We start from the raw sequence: 16,983 nt of genomic DNA, 5'->3' as shown, positions 1-16,983 counted from the left end.
GGGATTGCACAGAAAATAAATTATGACTGAAAACCACACACAAATTATATTTAACACCATTATGCCTAATTTGCTCATATAAATGTAAAGTGGATGTAAAGCATGTCTCATGCTGCCAAGTGCAAATAGTATTTATGCTAGGATTGTTTTGAACCCATAATGTATTATGCAGTAGTATGCATTTCTTCTTTTGGTAATGCTTAGTCTATTAAAATATACATACACACACACATATATATATATATATATATATTACCTACTGGCGGTCGCCAGTAGGTATATATAGTTAGGATTTTTTCTCTATGGGATTTTTGAAAATTCTATGTCTAATAACTTTGGCGTTTGTGGACGGAATTGGCTGAAATTTTCAGGAAAATGGCACATTTTGTTTCTGAGCAGCCCTTGAAAATTTGGGGGGGGTTCGTCAAGGGGGGGCCGAGAAAAAAGGGGGGTCCCAAAACGTGTTTTTAACATTGAGTTTTCCATAGGGCGGTTGGCCTCACTTTTAGCCCGAACGGCTGAATGGATTTGCACGAAACTTGGCAAAATTGTAGGGACTGGTAGCCCGATGTGCCTTTTGTAGGTCTCAATATATGTGCTCCAGTGGATTTTGAGAAATTAACGTTTAAAAAAAGATATATATCTGTAACAGCGGACCAGGCAGCGTCCCAGGACGCGTACTTTTCGCGCAACGGAGCTTTGTGAAGCGAAGCTGATTGGTTCTCCGGCGTCTGTCAACATTCCAAACAGTCCGTAGCGGCCGCCATCTTGTCTCTCGGTAGGATCGAGAGACAAGAGGAGGCCAAAGCGAAGGGGCAAATGACCATAAGGGGGAATAGTAGATCCTCGCTGACCCCCTAGGTTTGATGTGGAGGTTTTAAAAGGGCCCCGCGGGGCAAAAAAAAAAAATAATAATAATAATCGAACGGCTGAATGGATTTGCACGAAACTTGGCAAAATTGTAGGGACTGGTAGCCCGATGTGCCTTTGCTAGGTCTCAATATATGTGCTTCAGTGGATTTTGAGAAATTAACGTTCAAAAAAAGATATATATCTGTAACAGCGCACCGCTTCGCGTACTTTTCGCGTTACGGAGCTTTGCGAAGCGAAGCTAATTGGCTCTCCGGTGTCTGTAAACATTCCAAACAGTACGTAGCGGCCGCCATCTTGTCTCTCGGTAGGATCGAGAGACAAGAGGAGGCCAAAGCGAAGGGGCAAATGACCATAAGGGGGCATAGTAGATCCTCGCTGACCCCCTAGGTTTGATGTGGAGGTTTAAAAAGGGCCCCGCGGGGCAAAAAAAAATAATAATAATAATAATCGAACGGCTGAATGGATTTGCACGAAACTTGGTAAAATATTAGGGACTGGTAGCCCGATGTGCCTTTGCTAGGTCTCAATATATGTGCTTCAGTGCATTTTGAGAAATTAACGTTCAAAAACAAGATATATATCTGTAACAGGGCTCCGCTTCGCGGAGATAAAATTATATCTGTATTACCTAGCTGTTGCTAACACCAGTTAGCGACGGCTAGTAGGAGATAGCGACCATCTTGGGCCCCACTTTGCATGTGAGTGATATTTATCACTAATGACATGCAAAGTGGGCATGCCAAGATGTTAGCGACTGGAAACAGTCGCTAACATCGCTATCTCCTATTATCAACTTTTGGAAATATTCGAGATAAGCGCGAATATCTCCAAAAAGTAACAGCTGCCCTGAGCAGTTCTTAGCCATGTTATGCAATGGGAGGTGGATAACATGGCTAAGAGTATTAGCTCGGTAATGCATGAATATCGCTGAGTTTTCAGCTATATTAATGCATTGCGGTCATTTTTTATCGTATTTGCGATAAACCTTGATAATAGCAAGGTTTATCTGCGATAATTTCTGACGGTAAAAAAATCTTTGCAATGCATCGTTAGGGATAAATATCGCTTAACTTTGGTAATATGCCCCAACGTCTGTTAACGTTCGATTCGAAGGAAATCAGGAAGTGTTGAAAAACATTGTCTGCGCCATCTTGTCTTTTTTCAAATGCCACACTTTTGTCGTGCACGGCAGCCATTTTAGATGCCTTGACCAGACCCACTCTGTGCACGCTGTCGATCCTTAGCATGGCTCCCCACCCTCGCAAGCATCTCACCCAGGCAGTGGTCACCCCCGCTCTCTGTCTTATGCATGGGTAATAAACCTCCCCCCATCTGCGCTGCTCTTCCCTGAGAATCACACCCTGTGCCCGCCCGACACCTCCCTTTCGCCCTATTCACTACCGCACCCTCTGACACTCCTTTTCCTCTGTGTCCGATTGTCCAGGCCGGTCCTAGGCTATCAGCTAGCCCTGCAGATGTAGTTTATGGCCACAGCTGTAAAGAATCACCCCTCTTCAAAGGAGTTATAGTAGATCAAGGCCCACACTCGATGAGATCCGTCACAGCAGAAGCGTTGCTATTATCTGAAAACCATCCTGTATTGTGATTGGGGAGGGGACCGAGCGTGAAGCGGAAGATTCCAGGGATGACTCTTTGTACATCAAAGTTTTTACAATTATGTGTCACATTAAAAATATATAGCACTCCGACAAAGTAGTAAGATTATAAAACTTTAATAATTTATAAATATATACAAGAAAACAAAAATAGTAATAACATATAAACATTTTTAGGGAAAAACAACGAAGTAGCGGTCGGCTGTGCGAATAGTCCCAATGCAGCACAACGTCCAGATTTCCGGCGTGGGGCGTCGCGGGGGGTGGGTCATCAGTAGCAAACTGTTGTGCGAATAGTTCCAAGGCAGCAGAACGCGCCGAAATCTAGATGACACGAAAGTGATGTCTAGTAAGTTGCCACCCAGCAAATAACGGCGTGGGGCGTCGCGGGGGGTGGGTCATCAGTAGCAAACTGTTGTGCGAATAGTTCCAAGGCAGCAGAACGATGGCACCAAGGTGATGTCCAGTAAGTTGCCGCACTGGTTTTGGTATCCTACAATGCTGCTACGAATAACGGCGTGGGGCGCCCCGGGGGAGGCGGCGTGAACGGGCCTCTCCAGGTGGAGTGTCATCTGTTGTAGTGGGGCGCCCCTTTACCGTTTCAGTTGCCATTCCGTCCGTTTTTGGTCCACTGTGTCAAAAGCCGCAATTCAGCTGAGTTGCGCCCACTCTTGCGGTGCAGCGATAGGCGGCTGTCACAGGACTCTCAAAATGGCGGCAGGCTCTTTCCTTTTTGGGCCTGGTCCACTGAAATGGCCCTGGGACACCTTGGAAATCGGACGTTTGTCTGCTAGGTCTTGGACCCCATTCTCGAAAGCGTCCCCTCCGCCTTGAGAATTCATCAAAAGTTTTGGGGGCCCCGACTCCTGCAGGCTTCTGGTGGGGAGCGGCTGCCATGATTGCTCGCGGAATGACCACGACGGAGCTACGAGATGGTGGTGCTCTCATGCTGACGCCAGTTTAGTCTGAAACATCCAGAAACAAGGTGGGGCTTTCATCGTTTGGGAAAAAAAAAAAAGTTTTCATCCAATGAAAAGTGTTGTTTTTAGGTCATATGATCAAGCCTTCCATCATTAGGAAACCAAAAGTAAAATGAACCAATGAAAAGTTTTATAAACAAGTCACATGACCTGTTATGCGGCATAGGGTATAAAATGCGGAGAAAATACGTTGGCACGTGAGGCGGCGTCAGTAGCGGACCGATGTGCGAATAGGCCGAAGGCAATACAACGCGCCAAGATCCGGATGGCACCGAGGTGGTGTCCAGCAAGTTGCAGCACTGGTGTGGCCATCCTACAATGCTGAAAGTCGGCGTGGGGCGCCCCGTTGGCCTGTGAGTTTGCGTCAGTAGCGGACCGATGTGCGAATAGGCCGAAGGCAGCACAACGCGCCAAGATCCGGATGGCACCGAGGTGGTGTCTAGTAAGTTGCCGCACTGGTGTGGCCATCCAACAATGCTGAAAGTCGGCGTGGGGCGCCCCGTTGGCCTGTGAGATGGCGTCAGTAGCGGACCGATGTGCGAATAGGCCGAAGGCAGCACAACGCGCCAAGATCCGGATGGCACCGAGGTGGTGTCTAGTAAGTTGTCGCACTTCTGTGGCCATCCTACAATGTTGAAAGTCGGCGTGGGGCGCCCCGTTGGCCTGTGAGATGGCGTCAGTAGCGGACCGATGTGCGAATGGGGCCAAAGGCAGCGCAACAATATTTTCTGACTGACACCACAAGGCGCTGAGATGCCAAGATCCGGATGGCACCGAGGTGATGTCTAAGTTGCGGACTGATGTGCGAATGGGGCCAAAGGCAGCGTAACAATATTTTTTGTATGGAAGATACCACTAGGCGTTGAGATGCCAAGATTCGGATGGCACCAAGGTGATGTCTAGCAAGTTGCTGTACTGGTGTGGTCATCCTACAATGCTGAAACTCGGCGTGGGTCGCCCCATTAGCCTGTGAGATGGCGTCAGTAGCGGACCGATGTGCGAATAGGCCGAAGGCAGCACAACGCGCCAAGATCCGGATGTCACCGTGGTGGTTTCATAGTTGAGAGGCACTTCATCTGCAGTGGGGCGCCGAGATCCGGATGGCACCGAGGTGATGTCTAGCAAGTTGCTGTACTGGTGTGGTCATTCTACAATGCTGAAAGTCGGCGTGGGGCGCCCCATTAGCCTGTGAGATGGCGTCAGTAGCGGTCACGCACCTACTAAATCCTTCATCCAGACACTTATACATCCACTCATTCTTCAATATGTAAGACATATTTTAACTTTACAGAAACATACAGTCACTGGATGTTGTCATCAGTGATGTCATCAGTGATGTCATTTGAGATGTCAGTGTGTGAGTGTCTGTATACACTGAGTGTATCTAAGGTTATATTAGAGTCTGAAGAGGTTTATCGTATTAGCACAAGAATGATGTCAAATGAGATGTCATCAGTGATGTCATCAGTGATGTCATTTGAGATGTCATCAGTGACGTCATCAGTGATGTCACTGACCATGTCATGAATGATGTAATATGTGACATGATCAGCAGTGGATTGCGGGTGCGCAATATATAGTTAGTGCAACTAACTATATATGGAATTTCAATGGTTTTGTGTGAGTAAAATAAGGTTTTTTAAATGCTAATTCCTAACTATATATGGTCTATAACCTATGGTTTTTTCAGTGAATATATATATAAATAAGATTGATGAAGGCTGTTGATTCAGCCGAAACGTGTTACTCCTGGTTACTGGGTCCTGGGAGGCCCATTACATTAAAAAGAAGCCTTATTCCTGCAGTCTTCGTGTGCGTGCTGGTTTCTTTTGAAAGCAGGGTTGTTTGATTGATATATATATATATATATATATATATATATATATATATATATATATATATATATATATATATATATATATATATTCACTGAAAAAACCATAGGTTACAGACCATATATAGTTAGGAATTAGCATTTACAAAACCTTGAAAATTCACTGAAAAAACCATAGGTTATAGACCATATATAGTTAGGAATTAGCATTTATAAAACCTTATTTTACTCACACAAAACCATTGAAATTCGCATATATAGTTAGTTGCACTAACTATATATTTCGCGCACCCGCAATCCACTGCTGATGATGTCACATATTACATCATTCATGACATGGTCAGTGACATCACTGATGACATCACTGATAACATCTCAAATGACATCACTGATGACATCACTGAAAACAACATCCAGTGATTTTATGTTTCTGTAAAGTTTAAATATGTCTTACATATTGAAGAATGAGTGGATGTATAAGTGTCTGGATGAAGGATTTAGTAGGTGCGTGACTGACTGTATGAGTGAGTGATTAAATGTGTCTTACTAAATGCATGGGTTGGTTACTAAACTATCTGAATGTGTGCATCAGCATGTCTGTTGTTGTGTAGGCTGCTGCATGTGTTGATCAGTAGCTATATGAGTGGCTATATGGGTTATTGATTGGTTGCCCAAGTATTTGAATGGGAGACTGAGTGTGTGTATGGGTGGCTGGGAGGTGTGTGACTCTGTGCATAGACGTGTGAGCAGTTGATTCACTAGGTGTATGAGTTCAAGAGTGCATGTGGAAACAGCTATATGGGCGGTTGTCTGTGTGCATGGGTGTGTTGGTGAGTGAATGGATATCTCAGTGCTACATGTCCAAGTAAGTACATATGTAAAACACAGTGCATGTGAGAGTTAGCATATATAAATGACTATACATGAGAGCCAGTGAATGTGCGAGTGGCTGTATGGATCATTGTGTACTTGTACCAGTGATTGTATAACAGATTAAGTATGTGTTAGTATATGTTTGAATAAGTAAGGTGTTGTGTGTATAACTGTATAGTTGAGGAAATGGAGGTGTGATTGATTCTTTGCATGACTGACTAGGTGTGTGAGTAACTCCATGGATGAGTGACAGTCTGTGAGTGTATGTTTACACTGAGTGTATATAAGGTTATATTAGAGTCTGAAGAAGTTCATCGTATGTTCACATGAATGATGTCATCAGTGATGTGATCAGTCATGTCAAATGAGATGTCATCAGTGATGTCATCAATGATGTCATTTGAGATGTCATCAGTGATGTCATCAGTGATGTCACTGACCATGTCATGAATGATGTAATATGTGACGTCATCAGCAGTGGATTGCGGGTGCGCGAAATATATAGTTAGTGCAACTAACTATATATGCGAATTTCAATGGTTTTGTGTGAGTAAAATAAGGTTTTATAAATGCTAATTCCTAACTATATATGGTCTATAACCTATGGTTTTTTCAGTGAATTTTCAAGGTTTTGTAAATGCTAATTCCTAACTATATATGGTCTGTAACCTATGGTTTTTTCAGTGAATTTCAATGGTTTTTTAATAGCAAATATTAAAAGCTGTTAAATGTATTCTTCTTTTAAAGGAAAAATATATTTTATATGTATTTAAAATAATTTTTTATGTATATATTTTTTTTCTTTTTTTTTTAGTTTCGCTACCGGTCCGCGCACCGGGTAGCTTCCCGTTAGCTCATTTTTATGCCGCGACCCGGTCCGCGTACCGGGAAACGTACCGTTTGCACAACTGCCGCGTTCGAGAACAACATCGTGACGCGTCGCGTAAACGCGACGTATCGCGTTGCGGCGTAATGCGTCTTATGACGTGCCGCGTTCGCGCACTCGGAAGTGCTCCGGTGCGCGAACCAGGCACGAAGCGCAGCAGACCGGAAGCGCTCCGGGTGCGGAGCGGGACGCGTAACGTAAGCGTAACAGGTCATGTGACCTGTAAATAACACTTTTCATTGGTTTAGAACTTTTTTTTTCCCAAATGATGAAAACCCCTCCTTCTTTCCTCACTCTGACTTTCATCTTTGTGAGAGGAAGACCTTAGTTAGGGCATCTGTAGTAGCTGCAGCTGGTGGACCCCCACCACCACCACAACCACCTAGGAAGAAAGGACCACCTCCACAGTTCCTTCCCAACCCAGAGGAAGACGAAGAAGAAGAGGAAGAAGACGTAGAGCCGGGGCAGTTCTTACGTGAAGAGCCCCGGAAATCCCAACACAAAGACAGTTTTATTTGGCAATTTTATTCATACCCTCAAGGCCAAAAAAAGGTTAATGCTCGACATGTGACATGCCTCATTTGTAAAGATGTTTTGTCTAGCGGTACAGACAAAAAGTATAGTTACGGTAACTATACTATGCACCGCCATATGCAGAGGTGGCATCCACTTAATTACAGTGTTGCAGAGATGCGTCACCTCCAAGAAAACCTACGAACTCCTGTGGCCAGTACATCGGCAGAAGTAACTCTATCGGGACCAGAGGCGAGGGAGACGGTCCCAAACATCCAACAGAATTTTGTGCACATGAAGATAGTGTGCCTTTATTGTGGTGACCTACTTTCATGTGCGAATATGAGTATCAATTTGATAAACAGAGCATTTGAAAACCACAAGTGCTCAAAACGCCCCAAGAAATAAAAACATTTTTTGCTCCTGTTGAGCCCTTTCTAATGCCTGTTTTTCGTTGTTCCCCCCCAAAAAAACCAAAAAAAACATAAAATTGTAAAAAAAATACAAAAAAAATAAAAAAATGTTCAGAAAAATAAATAAAAATATAAAACAACAAAAACATTTAAAAAAAAGTTCTTTTCAGAACTACCTCCCATTTTAAAAAAATTACAAACATTTTTAGCACTCTTGACTTCATTGTTCTCATGGGTGCGCTTCCCGGTACGCGCACCGGTGAGCGCCCCGTTAGCGCAACACAAAAAAAAATGAAAAAAAAAAACCAAGAGAAGGAGAGCATAAGAGAAAGAGAAAGAGAGAGTAATGTTAAGCGACAGACAGCAAGAGAGAGCAACTCAGATGTACTGTGTAATACATAGTAAAACAGTGTAAAAGATATAACAAAGTGTAAGAGAGAAAATGAAAAAAATATAAGGCTGTGAAACAAAGAAACAGAGAAGAAGAATACTAAAGCAGAGGCACATGAAGAATGTGAGTGGTTGTAAAGAGTAAAAGGAAAGAGAAAAAATGATGTACAAATAAAAGGTAATAACGGAACCAGATTTAAATAACACTGGTAAGGGAGAGAAAGAAAAAAGTAATGTGCATAACTAAAGAGGGATGAAATAAGATGGATAACATTGAATAAAGTTGAAACATGTGGATTGACAGAGAGAAAAAACTAAAAGAAGAAAAGAAGAAGTAACAGAAAGGGAATAATTGAAGCAGCAAAGAAATGTAAATAACGTAGTGTGCTTGAACTTCAGGGAGAAAGCATAATGAACAAGTAGTGAAAGAGTGAAGAGACAGAGATAATTACAGTAAGATAGACGGACTCAGTGAACGGGAATGAGGAACTGTGAGAACAGACGGACTGAGAAAAGGAGTGGAAGGAGTGCAGTAAATAAATCACCCACACAACACAACAGCTACCCTACCTCAAAGCACTCTAAAATATTATTTTACTGTTTCTCTTGGTTTTCCCCTTGTTACGCTCCCCGGTGCGCTACCCATAGTAAAAGTAAAGAGGGGTGATAGAGAAAGAAATATTGAATTAGGATAACACATGGTGAGTGACAAAGAGAGAGGACAAAGAGAGTAAAGGAAACAGTACCTGAATGGGCTTGAGTACAACAGCAAAAAAAGATAAGTAATGCAGTGTATGTGACTTACAGGGAGTTAGTGGGTGTAGATCAAAGTGTGGGTGTGTAAGGTGTGTCTGTGGGTGTGGTTGTGTGGAGTGTTTTGGTGTGGGTAGAAATGAGGGTGTGTGAAATATGTCTGAGAAGTGTATGAGTGTGGGGTGTATATGTGTTCGATGTATGTGTGTGTATGGAATGTGTGTGTGGGGTGTATGTTACAGGTGTGTGTATGTGTTGGGAGGGGGATGAGCTATATGTGTAGGAGTAAGGTAAATAATTAAGAAAAAGAGAATGAGTGAAGAAGCAAAGGAAGGGAACAGAGGGTAAGTGAAGTAAACAATAGGGATCAAAAGAAGTTGAATATGAGAGGGTAAATAGGGAAAGGGGAGTAAACATGGAGAATAAGAATAAGTGAAAGAAGCAGAGTAAAAACACAGGAGTGAGGTAGATTGAGAAAATGTTAGTGACCTTAAAGCAAAGGGTGATAACAAACTACATTTTTGTAGTCATACTTACCATATAATAAATGTATTTTTTTTTTTACTACAGTTGGTATCTGTGAAAGAGAGAAGAAAAAATAAGTTATAATTAATAAAATATGTATTTTAAATTAAAAGATACAAATGAAGAGCTAAAAACATCATAACACTCTATTTAGAAATAAAGTTATAGTGAAGAACACAGAAAGGGAAATAAACTAAGGTAGAAGGACAAAAAGAAGGAAAAAGAAATAGAAGGAGAGCAAATTACAAAGAGTAAGGCATATAGATTCACTGACAAAAAGAGAGAGAAGAACAGAGAAATGAACTGAAGGTAAGAAAGATACTAAAACAATGTGAGTTAACAAAACTAAATCAGGAAACAGAAGTAAGTAAAAAGATAATGACTGAGACAGAAAACAGTCTAATTAAGGATGCATTTAGAAGAATGAGGAATACAAGATAACTGAGAATAAGTGAAGAACAGTCATAGAGTGAAAGGATGAAGGGAGACAGAATAATATACAACAATTGAATGAAATGGACTGAGGAAGTTATAAGGTAGACACACTAAGAGAAAAACGGAGTGAGGTGGAGTACAATGAGTGAGAAAAGAAAAAAGTAAGTAAGCAAAAAAAAGGAAAGAGAGGAAAACACGACTAAAACAGTGCTACTGAGAGAAAATAATTTGGTGATGAAAGTAAAGAGAAGGACATTGAAAGAAAGGAAATGATGGATAGTAACGGAACCAGAGTAAAAGAAATGGGATGAAGAACGACGAGAGAGGAGCAGTGAAGTTGTTGTAAAAGAAGTGATAGAAGGTAGATAAACACAAGTGAAAATAACACAAGTAGAGTGAGGCACTGAGCACAGAGAAGTAGTGAATGAAAAATAGAGAGAAGAGGTCAAAAGTAAGGAGCAAACAAAGATAAGCGAGGGAGAGTGGATGTCAGAGAATGGGAATACAATTTAATTTACACAATCCAAAGTATAGAATAATTTCTACAACATGTTACATAGTTTATTTTTGCTGTTCTCAGAATATATTGAATTTCACTTAAAGCAGTGAGTTCAAATTACTCATCATATGACAGCGGGAAAAAAAAAACACAATCTAAAAGATTGTGTTTTAAAAAAAACCTTACATACTGACAAACGACAAATGTACGCTAATCTTTGATTGACTTACTTTTCCTTGAGGCCAAATAGTATATCATGGAGGTCCTTTTCTCGTTACATAGTATTTTGCTGTTCACTTAGAAATCCATTTCATCGACTTTCTACAAGAAAAGCTCCAAGAACATCTGAAATATTTTCAACATTTTAATATACTCCTTTTTTTCAGTCATGACTCGTTACTCATTCTTGCACCTTTCCATTTGGCCAAATAGTGTCAGATGTATGAGTATATATGAGTACTCCTCCCGTCTTCATAGGCCAATTACCTTTACCTAAATTTTGGCTGTAAAAACACTAGATATGAATTCATAAAGCCAAAAGGCAAACATTGTTTGAAAGTCAAATGATTGTCGTTACATTGGGTCCAACCTTTAGAAGTTTTTAAATAGCATGTGTAATGCCCTGATGTTGTAGAAGGACCGTCATGAAAAATAATAGCTACAGTTGCAAAGTTTCTTCCTGATATCGATAACTGAGAAGCCACGAAATTTTTAATAGAAGTTGTCAATTTAGTTCCATCAGGTCTACATCGTTGGAACATTAAAATAACATAGTGACCATAATTTTGTAGAAATAATGTGGACAGCATTGCAGACTTACATTGGGTACACACCATATTGTGATCCGCTGCTTTAACTAGATTATTGAAAGACACTGATTTGCAGTCTGGTAAAGTTAAATATATAAATCTTTCAGAGTCTATTCTAGTAGTACTTGATGAAGCACAGTTATCACAGTCATGTTGCCATTGATAAGAAAGGCAAAATAGATTTTTTATATCTACTCCTTCATCTTGTAATACATCAAACATATACATTAAAAATTCCTGACAATCCTGCTGAATATTCTGTGAAAATTGATTTTGACCTGAACATATATCTAGAAGATTTCTAATTTCTGAAACACTTTCTATTTTAGCTCTATCACTACTACATTTCTCTAACACAGAATTCAATAAACAGCACAATGTTTGTTCCCGATTTTCAACAATCTGTCTTTGTAAATTTTGAAGAAAAAAAACAACATTAACTACTACATTAGCATGGCAGTTGACACCAGAACTGTTTTCAAACTGAAATCCAACAACATCTTCAACAGAATCCTTTTTGTTTCTCTTTACAATTACACTTTTATCTACTTTATGCCTTTTTGCTGATACCTCACTGCAATTACTCTCATTTCTTCTTTTTCGGCCTACCACACGTTTTTCAATCAGAGGATATTGAGGCAAATGTGGAGCATACTCTCTTCTTAACCTATTGTATTCTTTTACACAATCTAAATCTGCACAAATCTTTGTTTCATCACACTCAATCAAGTACAATCCTGCTAAAGTTCTGACTCGTGATAATGCCACATATGCCATACCCTCTTTAAACACAGAACTTCCAATGTTCACCAAAGCGCTATCTACACTTAAACCTTGAGACTTATGAATTGTCACCGCATATGCCAAACAAATAGGAAACTGTTTTCGGCGAACATATAAGTCTTTCACGAGCAAAAATCTAGCTGAACAACGACAAATTTGTTCTATTTCATCAATGTCATCAAATTTAATTTTTAAAATCTCAATTCCATCTCTATTTTTGTAATTCAGAAAACCAGCAACATAACCCATTGCTCCATTTACTAGACCTCTTTCAACATTTTAATTCCTTCTTAAAATGACACGACAATTCAAACACACATTCAGAGTCTTTTCAAAACCAGCAGTTTTAGATATAGTCTTCTCTAATGAATCCAATTTTGATTTCAAATTTTTAGACAAAATTGTTGCTCCCATATGCTCTATTTTATCAATAGCTTCCAGTTTCACTATCTCTTCATTTTCTAACTGTAACATTTTGTTGTTGAACATGGAACATTCTTTCAGAGTTGGCAACAAACATATGCCAGATTTCTTCTCGTTAATTTTCTTAAATATGTTCTCTGGAAGAATGTTTTCATTTGGGTACAAATTTGAAATTAATCATGCATGTAAAGCTTCTTTCCCTTGCTGACTTACTTTTCCGATCCTTACATCTTGTAGAATATTTTTATAATCTTCATCATTTGCCTGCCGCATATTTTGAAGCAGTTCTGCATATTTAAAGTTTAACCATATATTAACGTTTCCGATGCTCCCTAAGCACTTCCTGGTATCTTCATGTGTGAGCATTTTGAACACAGGTTGTCCTTTCACTGGAGTCAACTGCAGAAGATCTCCAAAAACAATAATATGTTTTCCACCAAATAAGACATCATAGTCTGTTCTAAGAATTTCTTGCATTCTCAAATGCACAAAAGCAAGCATGATATTTGACACCATGCTTACTTCATCAATGATAAGAAGTTTCATTTTCTTCAGGACTCTCGAAACTTCGGAACACGCATCTCCTGATAGCTTGTGATACTCCAATTTGTTATCATGCTCCACTGGCAGCATCAGTAAACGATGTAAAGTAATCCCTTTAATGTTATGTGCTGCCAGCCCAGTTGGAGCAGTAACAACACAAGACAGCGGTGATTCAGTCCTTTTCTGCAGATAAGTTGCAATGGCTTTAATCAGAAAACTTTTTCCAGTTCCCGCTTCTCCACTCACGTACAGTTGGACATGCTTAAATGATGTACATGAGCACTCTTTTTTCTCATGACTGAATCCATGTTCAATCTGTTCTGTGACTTCGTCATATATCTGTTTCTGCTCAAGGTTTAGTTGTTTCACCAAATCTTCTAAGTTAACTTCATCATCTTGACCTTGTACCATAGCTCTTTCCACCTCATCCATGGCAGTAGCAGCTTCATTTTGGATAATTGGTCCTCCTAGTGGATCCTGACTCAATGAAGCAGAACTCTGACTGCCTTGAGAACTGTCTCTCGCAATCTCTGCAGAAATTGTGGCTTCTTGCTCTATTTCTTCATTCAACATTTGCAGATAATTTGGAAAAACAGGACATTATATGGTATCCTTCGTTGCATTAAAGGAGTCTTCATAACAGAGAAAATCTCCAAGAAGTTTCTCTTCTTCACGCCATGGTTTAAACAGTTGCAAAAGAGCCAAATAATAAAATTCTCTTTTATCTGGATTATCACAACTCAATTTGTGATAATTAATCAAATGACCTTTTTTCTGTTTCACTAGACATCCTTCACATGCAATGACTCCATATATTCCATTATTGATATCTTCTCTGATGTTCCTCTTATAAATATATCTCTGCAGAACTTCATAGAGACAAGCGTTCTCAAGGTGATGACTTCTATTTGGATAGTATGTATCCAACATGTTTGTCTTCAAAATATCTGTACTTTCTGGTTCTTTCTCCGCCAAATACTCTATCTCTTGTACAGATTTCAAAACTCGATTTCGTGTTGCAGCAAGACCTAGACTCACCCAAATGATGGTTCTAGATTTGGCATAGAGACTTGCTGACGACAATCGATCAGAACATTCATACGCTCCAATTTCTCGATGCGACAACATCTTCAGACTGTAACTGTATAATTTCTTGCTTAGACTCTTTTCATGTGAAATGTCCTCCCACATTTCCTTTAGTTCTGTCTTTTCTTTTTTTGTGATGTAAGACGTCACATATCGAGCCACAGCAATAGAGTTGTCAGCAATGAATTGAATATCCATGTTAGCATTCCACATGGACAAAATCACTGGGTTGTAGTCGTTGATGTACTTGGACTCTTCGTCTCTTTTTAAATTGTATGTATTTTTTGGTGATTTCCTCGTCACAGTATGTCGCAGAGAAGACATCAAATTATTTACTCTTCCTTTAGAAATCACTGGTCGTGGAAAGCTGAAACGACATTTTGTGTAGAACTTGTCCTTGTTTCTGAATTTTCGACGACAGTACTTTCCACAACGATGGGATTGAAAGCATAAAACTTGTTGCCTTAAACTGTTTTCTTCCGTAGTTTTCGGAACAGCACATGTTGAATACTCTTCAATGAAACTCATCACTGTCTCATCCGAATCTGTTCCAAATTTGGGTGCATCTTTAATCCACAACAACATATGTATGTGAGGAGCACCTCTCGCTTGATACTCCTCTCTCCAAAAGAAATCCAAAACCTCTCCAAGGGGAGGATTTTTTTTGTTGGTAATAAAAGATATCATAGCTTCAAATCTATGAATAAAATATCTGCATACATTCACTGGATCCAAAGAGCACAGTTCTCCAGGTGTTTTGAATTCTATATTTTATATATTAGCATTGGCCTCTCGTAGAAATTGAAGTAAGTCCTCCCATGCATACTCGGCACAGCTAAGAGTGAGGAACCATGTAGGAGTTCCTAAGTTTCTTAGCATACATTTCAATTCCCCATGGCGACGGTACCAATACTCATTTGTACCACGCTGACATGCCGTGAGATTGATTAGATGAGATTCTAAAATATTATCTTGCAGATTCACTTTCTCCATAAAGTCCCTCACCGAAACATTTTGTAGATGTGCTCCACTTTTCAGAATATGGTTTACTGCATAAGAAAGCCCAGACAAGTCACTTTCATACAGTAGATGAAACAAATAGGGAATGCATTGACGAAACCTTGCATCTTCAGCATATAATCTTACAGTTCGATATTCAGATGCAGGAATTTGAAGTGGTCGATTGTCATATCGTCCACCTCGACCTATTGGAAATAGCTGTGGAAAACAACAAGCTTCCAAACTTTCTTCCCATACACTAATGGGACTTCCTTTTGCTGTTTTTATTTGAAACAAGTCAATTGCATTCCCCATTACTTCTTTGGAATGTAAAGAATGAACAGTATAATGTTCATATATTTCTTCACTTCTAGACACATCAACTTTTTCAATTTGGCCGCCTGAACAATCACTGTCTTCATCTGTAGCTGTTTCCTCTGCTGCAACACATGCATCTTTGTAGTACTCATTGTTTTTGACTAAATACAACGTTGCCTTTTTCACTTTCCTAACATCCACTAAATCTTGCCAGATTTTTTTACTCTTTGTTGGAACCCCATTAACTAGAATAACTAAAGGTTCCTCTTCTACTTTTTCTATACCAATTGTATCAATATTTTTTTTCAAACAACTCTTCCCTTTAATCCTCTCTGCAAATCTGTAGGAGGCAATTTCCCTATCTTAGGCTACATGCGAACAATTGCCTGAAAAGGATGGACACATTGAATCAAAATAGACTCATATGTATTTAAATCTATCAATTCACGGGGAATGTCTATCAACTCCAGATTATTATGAACAGCTCTAGCAGGCATTCTGTTTTGATTTAATTTGTCATAACAATATTTACAAATACGCTGATCAGAACTCAAATCAAAAGAATTCTCCACCCACAAATAAGTTGCTAAATCTTTCCACTCATAATTATCCATCTTTTCACTTTTTGCATATAAATCAACTAACCTAGTCTGAATCTTATAATGAGTCCGTCGACAACACGCACAAGTAAAATTCGGCCTTTCACTTGATTTCACCTTAAACCTGGTAATTTCCTTCTCAAACTTTTCTGTATTTAAAATCTGTACATTGTCTTCCACATTATCTTGAATTGCTGTCTCAATTTCTACACTGTCCTCTTGCTCATGAAAATAACAAATCTCAATTTCTTCACAAATCTTCTTCACATCTTATTCTGTTCCATGCAAAAGAGCACTGTTTAATTGTTTAAGCTTAAGTGCTGGACTTTTTGCATAATACAACATTCTCACTAATTTCCTCATTTTGGTATGATGCACTGCTAACATCCTAAAATGATGAAAAACACTCTGACAGACTTTTCTAGAAAGACAAGCCAGTGAATGGCCTTGCAAACCTGTGATTCCTCTCACTCTGCAAGGATCTAAGTCTTGCAACAACTTCATTTTCTGCTTTAGACTTTTCTTACTATATGTACGTAAGAAATTACAAAACAAATCAATTGATTCCTGTCGCACACTACAAATACTACTACACTTCCAAGTGTACACTGGACCCTTAGTACGTCTCCCTAAAACTCCATCAGATAACACCTCTTCTGGTTCTCTAGGCACAAGTTTCTCTTTTTCAATCGGACAACCGTCTTTCACTTCATACGCTCGACCACTGGTGTCAACTGCATGCACTAAATCATTCTCCTGGAAGTAACTCTCCTCATTAAAAAATGGCTCACAACTTGAACTGTGCATCCATTCTCCAGAAAAAACTTTACAAA

At 39.6% G+C, this 16,983-nt stretch overlaps 1 long non-coding RNA gene across 1 annotated transcript in view; it reads left to right on the top strand.

Annotated features, from left to right (window-relative positions):
- The window catches only part of LOC144828973 (uncharacterized), a 221,002-nt gene that overhangs the window by 43,492 nt on the left and 160,527 nt on the right, over positions 1-16,983 (top strand). The window lies entirely within an intron of this gene.

The sequence above is a fragment of the Lissotriton helveticus genome, chromosome 4_1 (assembly GCF_964261635.1).
Source record: "Lissotriton helveticus chromosome 4_1, aLisHel1.1, whole genome shotgun sequence".
In the NCBI taxonomy this organism is placed as follows: Eukaryota; Metazoa; Chordata; class Amphibia; order Caudata; family Salamandridae; genus Lissotriton; species Lissotriton helveticus.
Note: the sequence above shows the minus strand (reverse complement) of the source record. Positions and strands in the feature narration are given on the sequence as shown.